At 44.9% G+C, this 14,236-nt stretch overlaps 1 protein-coding gene and 1 pseudogene across 1 annotated transcript in view; both read right to left on the bottom strand.

The window, feature by feature from the left end:
* The window catches only part of Bfar (bifunctional apoptosis regulator), a 31,958-nt gene extending 20,350 nt beyond the window's left edge, over positions 1-11,608 (bottom strand). Inside the window, exon 1 of the mRNA XM_038328515.1 lies at positions 11,421-11,608. The gene's annotated coding sequence lies outside the window, so the exon portion shown is untranslated. The remainder of the gene's footprint in view (positions 1-11,420) is intronic.
* Positions 5,189-6,469, bottom strand: LOC119811564 (annotated as a pseudogene).
* Positions 11,609-14,236: the final 2,628 nt, after the last annotated feature.

Here is a 14,236-nt window from a genome sequence, read left to right as displayed (position 1 = left end):
GAACTCTGGCTGCCCTTCCAGAGGGCCTGAGTTCATTTCCCAGCATGGTTTATAACCATCTATAGTAGGATCTGATGCCCTTTTCTGTTATGTAGGCATACACGCAAATAGAGCATTCGCACATAAAATATATAAATAAATCTTAAAAAATATCTAAAGAAAGAAAATAAATTAATCTTAAGGGGAAAGGAAAATGGCTTGACCATTAAAGCGCTTGCCATGTAAGCATGAATATCTGAGCTTGGAGCCTCAGCACCAATGGAAATCTGGGCATAGTGGTGTTTAGGCTTGTAATCCCACCACCAGGGAACAAAGACAAGAGAGATCCCTGGGCCTCCCTGCCCAAGTATTCTAGCTGAGTTGATTTCCAGGCAAATCCCTGTGTACAAAAAATTGGTTGGGCATCTTTTTTTTTTTTTTTTTTTTTGGTTTTTCGAGACAGGGTTTCTCTGTAGCTTTGGAGCCTGTCCTGGAACTAGCTCTTGTAGACCAGGCTGGTCTTGAACTCACAGAGACCTGCCTGCCTCTGCCTCCCAAGTGCTGGGATTAAAGGCGTGCGCCACCACCACCCGGCTTTTTTTTTTGGTTTTGGTTGGGCATCTTGATGGGAAATACGTAACATTGGGGGTTTTGCCTTCGTTTGTCTATGCAAACCGTAATTTGTTGCCATTTTCTGGGAACACCAGAATGGATCTGGACAGAGTTCATCATCCTGGCCAGAATTTAATTAGTTTCCTTCAAATATGTCTCAAAATTGTAGTAGTGATCTTATCCTCACCCAGTAGAATTAACAGTCTCTTCAATCACCCAATCATCCCCTCTTCTTACGTTATTTGTGTTCACTAGCAGAGCTCTCATTTTGTCTCCAGACCAGGGCTCATCTCTCTCTTGCCTCACCCAACACCCTTTAAATTCTTTAAAAGCTGGACTTAATTTAAAACAATCACTGTTGATTGCTCCTGACTTGTGTGTGGGTGCTTATGTTATGGTGCATGTGTGGTAGTCTGAAAACAACTTTGTGGAGTTGATTCTTTCTTCTCACTTTGTATATTTCTGGGGTTTGAGCACAGGTTGCCAGGCTGACCTGTATCTTGCAGGCCCCTGAAGAGCGAAGTCTGGTGGTTCACATCTGCAATCCTAGTCCTGGGAAGCTGGGCCAAGAGGACTGCTGCTCTTTCAAGGCTAGCCTCGTCTGCAAATTGAGACCATTTAAGCCTGCCCCTACCTTCCCAAAATGAAAACTGGAGCCATCCTCAGTTCTGCAGAGGGTTTGTTTTAGGCATGGTGTATGCTCACTGACTGAGGCTCCCTCTCCACAAGTATCTGAGGCTTTGCTGCTGTCTGTTGTTTCAGCAGCACTCCATCTGCCATATTGTTACCAGTTCTGAGAACATACTGGTTGGTGGTTACTTCATCCTGTGGCTATGCCTTCAGGGTATGGGGCATGAAGGAAGGAAACAGTGGTAAAACTGAAAGATGACAAGTTCTACCTATGGCCATTTGAGTTCATTGCTTCTGGGACCATGGCGAATAAGGGAGACCATCACGGAAGGGGTATGTTGAAGATTAAAGTTTACTTCAAGTTATACAGGACACAGAGAAAGCAAGCTCTGTCACTGAGACAGGGTCTCTCTCTGTAGCTCAGGCTGACCCTGAAGTGATGGCAATCCTCCTATCTCAGTCTCCCAAGTGGTGGATTATAGGCCTTGCCACCATGACCAACTTAATGCAATAATTTAAGTAAGTTTACCAAGTAAGAAATCATTTAATCTAGGTTTAAGAATGTTTATGGGGCTGGAGAGATGACTCGGTAGTTAAAAACACTGGCTGCCCTTCCAGAGGACCCAGGTTCAATTCCCAGCACCCACATGGCAGTTCACACCTATCTGTAACTTAGTTCCAGGGAATCTGATACCCTCATAACAAAGCACATACAATAAAATTAAAAAAAAAATGTTTATACCCCGCCTGGTAGTTCATGCCTTTAATCCTAGCACTAAGAAGGCAAAGGCAAGTGAACCCAAATTTGAGGACACCATGATTGACACAATGAGTTCTATTAGGTAGGGTTACACAGTAAGACCCTACCTAGGGGTTGGAGAGATGGTTCAGCAGGAAGAGCACTGATTACTCTTCTAGAGGTACTGAGTTCAATTCCCAGTAACCACATGGAATCTGTAATGAGATCTGGAGCCCTCTTCTGGCCTGCAGGCATATAAGCAGAGACAACACTATTTATAAAAAAAGAAAAGAAAAACAGGCCCTATCTCAATTCTTTTTTTAAAAAAATACTTATTTATTTATTATGCATACAGTATTCTGTCTGTGTGTATGTCTGCAGGCCAGAAGAGGGCACCAGACCTCATTACAGATGGTTGTGAGCCACCATGTGGTTGCTGGGAATTGAACTCAGGACCTTTGGAAGAGCAGGCAATGCTCTTAACCTCTGAGCCATCTCTCCAGCCCCCCATCTCAATTCTTAAGTCTCAAATACCTGCAATAACAATACAGCAACAAAACGAACAAACAGTTGAAATCATGGTCTGTTACTACTTTGTATAACGTAAGGGGGAAAATTATGGATTTAAAGACTGCCATCATAGAGAAACTATTCCAATGAAGTGTTAAGTTTCAGCTCAAAGGCCTCATTTACTCCTTGATCATCCAGTGCACACCACAGTGCTACTACAGTTGTATGGATGAGAAAACAACCAGGATCTGACACTATCTGTTGCACGGACTCCAACTACTAGATGAGCAACTGCTAGGGTGAGTGAGGTGTTACAGAGAACACGAGGAGGGAGGTCTAGCAGGGTAAGTGAGGTGTTACAGAGAACACGAGGAGGGAGGTCTAGCAGGGTGAGTGAGGTGTTACAGAGAACACGAGGAGGAAGGTCTAGCAGGGTGAGTGAGGTGTTACAGAGAACACGAGGAGGAAGGTCTAGCAGGGTGAGTGAGGTGTTACAGAGAACACGAGGAGGGAGGTCTAGCAGGGTGAGTGAGGTGTTACAGAGAACACGAGGAGGAAGGTCTAGCAGGGTGAGTGAGGTGTTACAGAGAACACGAGGAGGGAGGTCTAGCAGGGTGAGTGAGGTGTTACAGAGAACACGAGGAGGGAGGTCTAGCAGGGTGAGTGAGGTGTTACAGAGAACACGAGGAGGGAGGTCTAGCAGGGTGAGTGAGGTGTTACAGAGAACACGAGGAGGGAGGTCTAGCAGGGTGAGGGAGGTGTTACAGAGAACACGAGGAGGGAGGTCTAGCAGGGTAAGTGAGGTGTTACAGAGAACACGAGGAGGGAGGTCTAGCAGGGTAAGTGAGGTGTTACAGAGAACACGAGGAAGGAGGTCTAGCACAGACACCACGACAGACACTGGCAGAACACTTCAGGGTCCACCCAGCTCTCACGACTACCAAATAAAGATTAATGCGCCCAGACTAAGTGAAGCAAAGGTCAGGGATGTCAGTAAGAACAGAATGGTAGTGGAAAAAATGGTAGTGGAACTCCTGTAGACAGAAAAAATGGCTCCTCCATTAATAAGGCAGAAAAGCATTCTAGTCACTGTATTTTCCAATTCCAAAAAGATTCTTCTGGAGAAGGTCAGAGGTCAGCTCCTTTAGATGTTGACTTGTTGCCCTAACTTAGATTGCTTTAAATTATGTTGGGCAAGTCAAGGGCAGGCTGAGAAAAGCATCAGCTGAGCCTGCTGTCCGCTGTCTTTGTGGCAGACTTCGGAGGACCTATTCTGTACTATACCTGCTTCTTGTTCAACAACTCAGAAAGCTATTAAGAAAACAAAACAAAACAAAACAAAAAGCCTGTTGTGGTGGTGGCAGCAGCAGCACACACCTCTAATCCCAGCACTTGGAAGACAGAAGCAGGTGATCTGAGATGGAGGTTAGCTTCGTCTGCAGAGTGAGTTCCAAGACACTCAAGGCGGTTACACAGAAACCTTATCTCAAAAAAACAAAACAAAACAAAACCCCTCAAAAGCACAAAGACTCTAAACCAAAAAGCTTACAGGGGTTACCAAGTAACACATTCCCTAATAGTTGGTTTTAAATATCCATTTTGGTGCTGGGAGTATAACTCAGAAGTACATCAGTTGACTAGAAGGGCAAAATTCCAAGTTTAACCCCCAAGTGCCACACAGATACAGACATCAACTCAACGTATATAAGCTCACATGTCCTTGGAAGATTCAGCCCATTCCTATACTTTTTATTTTTTTCAAGATAGCAAAGTACCAGTTTATTAAAATAATATACTTTGTAGAACTTTAAGACAATTCTGAGGCCATTACTGAGCCCTCAGTCTTAGTGCCTTAGTGCTCCCCCTTCCTCCTGTACTGAAATGTTGGGAACTTTCCATCTCCCTATGTCCTGTGGATGTTCTCTAAATAGAGCTCCGTTCCTAGAATTGGGACAAGATAACCCACAGATGTCCACAGATGTTTTGACTCTGACCCTGGAAAGGGGTCAGAATAACCCCCACATGTTCCCTGTTACCTCGCCTGATCTGGCAACCGCTCTCCAGCCCCGGCTCAGACCACTTGTTATTAGAAACCCCCTTGAATAAGCCAATCCTAATAGTTGGAAAACAACTCCCGAGTCCTCACCTTGTTTCTATGGCTTTTTGCTTTAAAAATGGCTTGTAACAGGCATTCGGGGTCCTTGGCATTGAATGCTGAGTGACCCTGACATGGCAGAATTAAACATTATTACATCAACTGCGGTGTGAGAGTGTATTCTTGGGGTGACTCCTCCATGGTAACTGGACTCTAGGGTCCAACAACTTTAATGTAGGATAATTTTAATACAAGCAACAAAGCCTAAGAAAGTAAAAATCACAACTCAAAATGCTAACATTTTTATATGCTATCATTTACTCTAAAATTCAATCTCTAAACTATAAAGTACACTTGAGCCACACAATCTTGCACTTGGAGGACTAAGCACATGAGTAAGAGCAGAAGCTGCTCCCAACAGCTAAGATACCCACTGAACACCGGCGTGTGTAAGAATGAGTAGGTTCTGTAGGTGGAATGGAGTTAGGAAAGGATTGTTTTAAGCTATTTTAGATCTTACTTGACACTGAAATATTTCCTTTCATCACAAAAATTCCATATTTGAAGTATTTATGCAATTCTGAAGTAACAATCGAGGGATGCTTTTCTGCCAGAGCACCAATTTACTCTGCAGTGAGCTGCCTGAGCTCTCTCACACACTTCTCACTTATTTCACGCAAGTTCTGCCAGAGTGCAAGCTGAATGTGTTTTTCTAATGGAAGATCCTTTTCAACTAGCATTCACTACCACTGCAAAGGTTTCACAGTCCTGGTGGTACGCTTGCTTGGTTTCCTTGGTTTTTGATGCAATTGCTTTAGTCAGTTGGCCATCAACTAATTCTGTGCCTTCTGTTCTGTTTGATTCAGGACCCTGGGGCTGATCCATAAGCAATGGTTCCGTGACTCCAACTTCAAACTCAGAAATTTTAGGTAAGTCACTTTCACCTGCCATCTTTGGCTTTTCTACAGCCTGCCTGCTGGTAGCTTCAGGAAGTTCTTTCCATGGAATTTGTTGAGTTTAAGATTTCTGATGAAGGTATGTGAGTCGTGATGTTTTCAAAGACCAGCCAGGTCTCTTTGGACCTCCTTCTGGCTTTTCTTCTCTGTGCCATCTGTAGGAGGCATGAGCATGCACGGGTTCCTTAAGCTGTGACCAATGGAAGAATTCTGCTTGCTTCGCTTTGGAGAGTGCCCTTCATGGGATCCAGATCTGCTATATGAAGAGTCCTTCTGGGGCTGGAGAGATAGCTCAGTGGTTAAGAGAGCACTGCCTGCTTTTCTAAAGGTCCTGAGTTCAATTCCCAGCAACCGCATGGTGGCTTACGACCATCTATAATGAGATCTGGTGTCCTCTTCTGGCCTGTAAGCATGCATGCAGGCAGAATACTATATATACAATAAATAAATAAATATTTAAAAAAAAAAAAAGAAGAGTCCTTCTGATCTACACTTGATTTGCTGAAGAACGAGCAGCCCCTTTAAGGGGAGACCACTGTCTTGACTAACGAACGGGAAGAGGAGCATCTTCTAAAACCATCTTTCATGGCCCTGCACTGACACTGCTGCCTTACAGAAAGACCATCCCTTGTTCTCCTCAGGCCAGATTCATCACTACAGGACTCTGAGGAGGTCTGTTAGACCACATCTTGTCTCTTTTGTACACTGATTTTGGATGGTGACCAAGGATAACAGGGATGTGAAGCATGGATAGTCGGGCAGGCCACAAGCTCACCAGGACAGTCCTAGCAGTCCTTTGATGGGCACTGAGACACTGGCCTCAAAATTCCCCTGCAACCTAGGGAGGCTGACTCTAGAAGACGTGGGCCTCAGTGTGGCTTGATGGCTCCAGGTCCCAGGATGCTGTGCACAGGCTGCCACAGAGGCAGTCAGAGGTTTGGCTGGCATGTGCTAGTGAGTAAAAGTCAAGTATACACCGCCTTGCATTATTTGTTCGTAGGAATGATAGGCTTCTTACAACCTCTGAGAGGTCAGTGCACACCTCTTACAGGTTTACAAAAATTAGAAATGGGCCAGGTACCGGTGGCACAAGCCTTTAACCCCAGCTATAGGAGGCAGAGACAATTGGATCTCTCTGAGTTTGAGGCCAGCCTGGGCTACAAACTGAGTTAAAGTACAGCCAGGGGTGTTATACAGAGAAACCCTGTCTAGAAAAAAAAACAAAAACAAAAATAAAACAAAACAAAACACAAAGGACATGGTCAACAAGACAAAATGACAGCCTACAGAATGGGAAAAGATCTTCACTAATCCCACATCAGACAGAGCTCTGATCTCCAAAATATACAAAGAACTCAAGAAATTTGACACCAAAAGATCACATAATCCAATTAAAAAAAATGGAGTACAGACCTAAACAGAGAACTCTCAACAGAGGAATCTAAAATGGCTGAAAGACACTTAAGGAAATGTTCAACATTCTTAGTCATCAGAGAAATGCAAATCAAAACAATTCTGAGATTCCATCTTACACCTGTAAGAATGGCCAAGATCAAAAACACTGATGACAACTTATGCTGGAGAGGTTGTGGGGAAAAGGGAACACTTCTGCATTGCTGGTGGGAATGCAAGCTGGTACAGCCCCTTTGGATGTCAGTGTGGTGATTTCTCAGAAAATTAGGAAACAACCTTCCTTAAGACCCAGTAATACCACTTTTAGGTATATATCCAAAGGATGCTCAATCGTGCCACAAGGACATGTGCTCAACTATGTTCATAGCAGCTTTGTTTGTCATAGCCAGAACCTGGAAACAACCTAAATGCACCTCAATAGAATGGATTAGAAAAATGTGGTACATTTACACAATGGAGTACTACACAGCAGAAAAAAACAACATCTTGAATTTTGCAGAAAAATGGATGGAGCTAGAAAACATTATTTTGAGTGAGGTAACTCAAGACATAGAAAGACAATTATCACATGTATTCACTCACTGGTGGTTTTTAAACATAAAGCAAAGAAAGTCAGCCTACATACAACCCACAATCCCAGAGAACTTAGACAACAATGCAGACACTAGAGAGACTTACATAGATCTAATCTACATGGGAAGTATAAAGTAGAAAAAGACAAGATCTTCTGAGTAAATTGGGAGCATGGGGACCTTGAGGGAGGATTGAAGCGGGGGAAGGGAGAGGCAGGGAGGGGAGCAGAGAAAAATGTAGCGCTCAATAAATATCAAAAAACAAACAAACAAACAAATAGAAACTAAAACTATAATCCCCCACAACAACCCAAAACCCGCAATAAACCTGTGACTCAAGACTCTCCTCTTTGCTTTATGCCAAACTCATTCCATCTTCACTCTCAACCCTGGCAAGGGCAGAACTGACAACATGATTCAAATGTGGCGGGAGTCCCACCTACCTCTCAGAAGAGGAAAACCCAGTTACTGACCTCATTCCTATACTTTGCGCATAATATTTCAGCCTTGCCCGTGTGGGCATGCCTTTAATCCCAGCACTCGGAAGGCAGAGGCAGGCGGATCTCTGTGAGTTCCAGGACTACTACACAGAGAAACCCTGTCTCGAAAAACCAAAAAGAAAAAAAAGAAAAGAAAAAAGAAAAAATATTCCAGCCATATTTTTGTCTCTCCAAATCCTGGGCTCCTTGAATTCCTGAGTCTAGCCCCAGTCAAGCATATTATATCAGAACAGCTATAAAGCGCAGCTCTAGTATTTCCAGATGAAAACTGAAGTGACAAATATCTGATATTCAACAGAATACTGTGGGAAACATGGTGAACTTGAACCAGAATGTCTGACAACAACAGAGGACTAACTACACAGTCTTCCTTTGGTGTCTGCTCCAGGACTCCCCAGAGGTGCCCGAATCCTTTCTGGGCAAGGACAGTGTTTACCTGCAGCCCACGCACTGTATCCTATATCCCTCAGTCATCTATTGCTGCTTTTCTGTAGCCTTCGCTGCCCTGGAACTTGCTCTGTAAATCTGCTTGCCTCTGCCTTCTGCCTGACTCCCTTAGTTCGTTCTCTCTCTCTCCTCTCTCTCCCCTCTCCCTCCCCCCTCCCCTCTCCCTCCCCTCCCCCCCTCCTGCTTTTCCAAGACAGGGTTTCTCTGGGTAGCTTTGAATCTTGTTCTGGAACTCGGTCTATAGACCAGACTGGCCTCGAACTCACACAGTTCAGAGTTTAATCTCAAATGCTGGGATTAAAGGCAGGCACCACCACAGCCTGGCACTTAGTTATCTCTTACATGTGCTCAGCATACAAGCAACCACAGAAGGCCTGACTACAAAGTAAACATGAGCAAAATGCCAGGCAAACAATACCCACAGTGCTGGAGAGACTGAGGATCTGTCAAACGGTAGGAAGCTATCAGAGGGTGTACATGCCTGCATATAGCTTCATTCCTCTGGATTCAGTGTAGTGCTTAGCATGTGGCAAATTTAAATTTTGTTTTTTGGAACTTCCTGGATGTTCTGGCAGGGCCAGTGTTAAGTCTGGAGCGTAGTCCCAGCCCTTGGCATCCATCCCAGCACACTGGCCTGGGAGTTGCATTGCTCTGGACTCCAAATCCCAGCATGCCAGAGTTTTTAAGTGGGCTCCCAGAGGAGAAACAGGTGGTTTGGGGTTTACATGTGTTCCCCGCTTTCCTGTCTCCCTGTCATGCACTGCACTTAATAAAACAATGAGCATTTTTGATTTGGTTTGTTCTGACCTAATAGGAATTCTTTGTGCCGGCGGAGCTGCCCCTCTTATTATTTTTTCCAACAGCCAGGGATTGACCTCAGGAACACTGTACATGCTAGATTCACTATACTATTGAATTACATTCTCCAACCTCAAAATTAACTTAAAAATTCTTTTCCCTGCCTCTTGTTGAATTTGTAGACATGGAATCCACAGATAAGGACCCGACTATGTATCTGAAACAAGTGCTTCACAAGATTATCATGAGCCTGGAAGTTTAGCACTACATGGAATCTATAAGCAAATGCCTAAATATGTCTTAGACAAGGTACGGCTAAAGTAAAACTTAAATACCACTTACTATTCTTTTTGTAAATCTCTTTTGCAATGATTGAATAATTTTCTCAGAGCAAAATTCCCATCAAATTCCTCCTGTGCTCAAAACCTTCCCCACTAACCTGGATCTGTTGACAGAAGCCTATAATCCAAGCAGGAGGCAGGAGAATCAGGATTTCAAGGTCATCCTTAGTTCAAGCCAGTTAGTGCTACGGGAAATCGTCTCAAACCAAAACATTCCCTACTATAAAAAATTAAAACTCACAGATGTTAGAAATTCACTCAAGAATCTGCATGGCCAACTAACTTTTCTAGCACTGGGAACTGAACCCAGGATTTTGTACACACTAAACCGACACTCTACTACAGAGGCAGTGGCCTTCAGCCCTAACCTACAGAACTAAGGTTTTGAATCTTGCTGCCTCAGTCTACCAAGCAGCTGGAATTAAAGGTCCATGCCATCAGGCCTTGGCTTGGTAAACTACCATATCTGACTGTCAAACTAACATTTTCAGAGACAGATTGAGTTAAATTTAATCTTAGCTCAACTATTAGCTGCATGATCTCAGACAAGTCACCATTCTTTGCCTCACCTGTAAAATGGGGATAACAATACAGCCTCAAGAGGCTGGCTAACCTAGGCTTTTCAACCTGATTGCCTTTGAGCCTCATTATTTCCCATTAATCAGTCCACACTAATATCAACGTTAAAGGATTGTTGGAAACAGATGCCAAACTGTGTCCACAGATAGGTAAAAAGTTTGCTGGATGACTGATTTTAATGAGATTACTAATTTTACTGGATCGTGGCTACAGTGTTGATAGCATGTATCTGAACCTTTTGATGTATTTATTGCCTGTATATATTGCATACAGTCATTGTTCTTATTGTATGTCGTTTTCTTATATTAGTTATAGCCTTCTTTATTATTTTAGACAAAAAGGGGAACTGTAGTGGCATTTCAATTGTACAATTGTATTTTAATAAAGACTGCATTTATTTATTTAACAAACAAAAAGGAAAAGAAAAAGGGGGAGATCTGAACAGCCCAGGAGTACGGTTTTCCTATCAGGTTTGTGGAAGAAAAACACAGGCATAACTGAGCATGGGTCAGGACACGTCCAAACTGTTTACAAAAACAGTAACAAGAACAAACAAAACTGCAGAGGCACGTGCAGTCCGTACTGGCTCTGGGGTGTGCCTAAAGATAGAGGAAAACGCCTTCACATTGGCCTCACCTGGTGTGACGTTGGAGCCAACCCAAGGGCAAACCAAAGGGCTTCCCCGGGGATGACCCGTCAGTGACAATTGCGGCATAACAAGGCTCCCACTTTCTCTTTTCTACCAAAGTTAGTGGCTCGCCCCTTGCCCAACATCCTCTCTCTCTCTCTCTCTCTCTCTCTCTCTCTCTCTCTCTCTCTCTCTCTCTCTCTCTCTCACACACACACACACACACACACACACACACACACTCGCCTTACTACAACACTTCTGAGCTGTAAGTATGGGAACGAGAAGAGCGAAGCTCTAGGTCAGTCCAGTGTGACTTTGTAGTTTGATGTTCCCTTTTCTGCGTTTCCCATTATGAACAGTCTGCCTTGGGACAGGAAGGCTAAGGATCTGACGTAGCAGGCACCCCTAGCCCGCAGGTGTGTGGAAACAACACCTCCCTGTCCGCCACCGAGTGGGCGAGTGGCTTAGACCCAGACCCCGACGCGGGCAGCAGCCCGGCAGCCCGGGGGAGGAAACGGCCGCGAGCCTGGGCCACCCTGCCTGCGGGGCTCGGGGAGCAGGGTCCGTTCCATCCCAAGCCAAGCGCCCCGCCACCATTTCCACCGTGCTGAAGCTCACCTCGCCAGTAGTCCCGAGACCCGCCAGGAGCCCTGCGGAAGCAGAAAGCGGCAGGCTTCGCTTCCGGAAATAACCGAGGTCTGCAGGCCTGCCGTGCGCGGCTCCCTCGACCATAGAGGAGAGGCCGTTCTCACGCCTCAGACTCTCAACCCCAGGCGACCTCCCCACTGCCTAGAACGGCGCGTCAGGGAACGGTGTGCCGCATGCGCACTAGTGCGACCCGCCCATTTGCCGCGTGGTCTGAGCCCCGAAATCACAGCCCGAGGGTGGGGAGGTGTTTTTCCATTAAGTCTCGCTCCTGGAACTTGTTCCTGTGTTTAGATGATCTAACTTCGGTCAGACATTAAAATAATTCTCACGCTGTCCCGTTTGTACAACAATAAAACTTCGCATTCCACAGAAAACCAGAGGCCGGGCTTAAAGTTTTGTTTATAAACCTGGGGCGGTGGATCACGTCTTTAATCCCTGCACTCAGGAGGCATTCATTGTAATAGAGGTTACAGAATTTACCATTTTTTTTTTTTTGAGATACAACCTTTGTAGCCCAGATTAGTCGTAATCTGAGATCCTCTTAACCTCCCCGAATGTTTTGAGGACAGGTGTGTGGAGGAGGAGGGAAATTCCCCCTCCCCAGTGGGGGTTCCCTTCCTGACCTGGGATTAGGCACAAACCACACCCAAACACCTGTTTTCACGGAGAGATAATTTACTAATCAGGGAAGAAAAAGTAATGTGGCTGTTTTCTGACTTAGACGGTAAACAGCAGCGAATGACCATGTAGGCGTAATTTTTTTTTTCCTTTCAAGACAGGGTTTCTCTGTAAAGCTTTGGAGTCCTTAATGGAACTCACTCTGAACACACAGAGATCAGCCCCCCTCTGCCTCCCGAGTGTTGGGATTAAAGGCATGTGCCAACACTGCCCAGCACTCAGGTTTAATTTTTAAAGAGATTGTGGGTTATGGAAAGGGAAGAGAAGAGGAGCGGTGGGGAAGGGGAGAAGGGTCCCAGGAGAAGTAGCAGCTGCTTCTCCAGAAGGGGAGGGAGAAAGGGGGGCAGGAAGGAGATCTGCTCGCCTCAGTGAAAGGGGAGAGTGGGGGAATGGGAGGAGCTTATCTCTTAAGGGACAGGGTTCCCAGGTGACTGACCAGGCTGGCGGATTGCAGCCTCCACTGCTCTACCTTTCAGGATATCATGCATGCTCTCTTGTTCTGTCTTCCTATATCTCTTATCTTCACTCTTTTCTTTTCTTTTCTTTTCTTTTCTTTTCTTTTCTTTTCTTTTCTTCTCTTCTCTTTTGAGACAGTATTGTAAAGTTTTTGTGTACCAATAAGCCTCTCTGCCACTGCAAGAATCCAAATCAGACCAAATCAAACAGAATTAGAAAGCCCAGGTTTAATGGATACCTTCCAACACTTAAAGAGGAAAGGAGATGGGGAGGGAAGACCGGAATACGTTTGTTCTCTGGGGGGCAGTTTAAATACCCTCTGGGGAGGGGTTATCATTTGGTGGGCTTTCTCAGAGGTGGAGTCTGGACTAAAGCAAATCCCAGGGGAGGGGGCATGAGATGGAACTTTCACCCAAACATTCCAGACTTTTTAGGTATATGGATGCCAGGGGCTGGGGTAAAGCCTTAACACAAACAAGAATCTTACTACATAACCCTGGCCAGTCTGGAACTCAAGAGATGTGTCTGTTTCTGCCTAAGGTGCAGGCTTGAAAGGCATGTGCCTCTGCACTCAGGTTTTTTTTTTTTTTTTTCTCCTTGCTTTTTCGAGACAGGACTTCTTTGTACCTTTTGAAAGCTGTACTGGAAGCTGGGGCAGCCGGGTGGTGGTTGCACACGCCTTTAATCCCAGCACTCAGGAAGCATAGGCAGGTGGGATCTCTGTGAGTTCGAGGCCAGGCTGGTCCATAAGAGCTAGTTCCAGGACAGGCTCCAAAGCTACAGAGAAACCCTGTCTTGAGAACCCCCCCCCCCAAAAAAAAAAAGAAAAAAGAAACTTCTCCTGGAACTCGCTCTGTAGACCAGGCTGGCCTCGAACTCAACAGAGGTCCGCTCATCTCTGCATTCCAAGAGCTGGGATTAAAGGCCTGTACCACTACCACCTGGCTTTTATTCACTCTTATTGAGGGTCCTATCCAGGTCTTGTTTTATAATATTTATTTATTTATTTATTTATTTTTGGTTTTTCGAAATTGTTTTTCTGTGAAACAGTCCTGGCTGTCCTGGAACTTGCTCTGTAGACCAGGCTGGCCTCAAACTCACAAAGATCCTCCTGCCTCTGCTTCCCGAGTACACCACTACCACCTGGCTACTTTTATTATGTGTTGCATTGTGCAAGTGAATGCATGTGCCATGAAGGCCAGAGGCCCTGAACTGGAATGACAGGCAACTGAGTCTCCTAATATGGACTGAACTCAGGTCCTCTGCTGGAGGAATGGATACTCTTAACTACTAAGCAATCTTTCTACTTCCTCCTCTCCTGGCCTACAGGCAAGCCTCCCTTCTCTTTAGGACCCCTGCCATATCTAATCTTCTCCCTCCCACCAGGAGGTCTGATCACGGTCTCAAACTCTGACTCCTAGTAAAATCTCATTCACGAGTATTATTTGTCAACTTCCTTACCTGGACTGACCTCAATTTCTATTGTATTGCTATTATTATAGTTACAGTTAGCACATTGTAAGATCCTATTTCAAACTTCTCCCACTCAACAATAAACCAATTAGTTATTTATACAAATTGATTTGTGTATAATTCTCAATTCTCTCTCTCTCTCTCTCTCTCTCTCTCTCTCTCTCTCTCTCTCTCTCTCT

The sequence above is a fragment of the Arvicola amphibius genome, chromosome 4 (assembly GCF_903992535.2).
Source record: "Arvicola amphibius chromosome 4, mArvAmp1.2, whole genome shotgun sequence".
NCBI classification, from domain to species: Eukaryota; Metazoa; Chordata; class Mammalia; order Rodentia; family Cricetidae; genus Arvicola; species Arvicola amphibius.
This window is presented reverse-complemented; position numbering and strand designations above follow the sequence as displayed.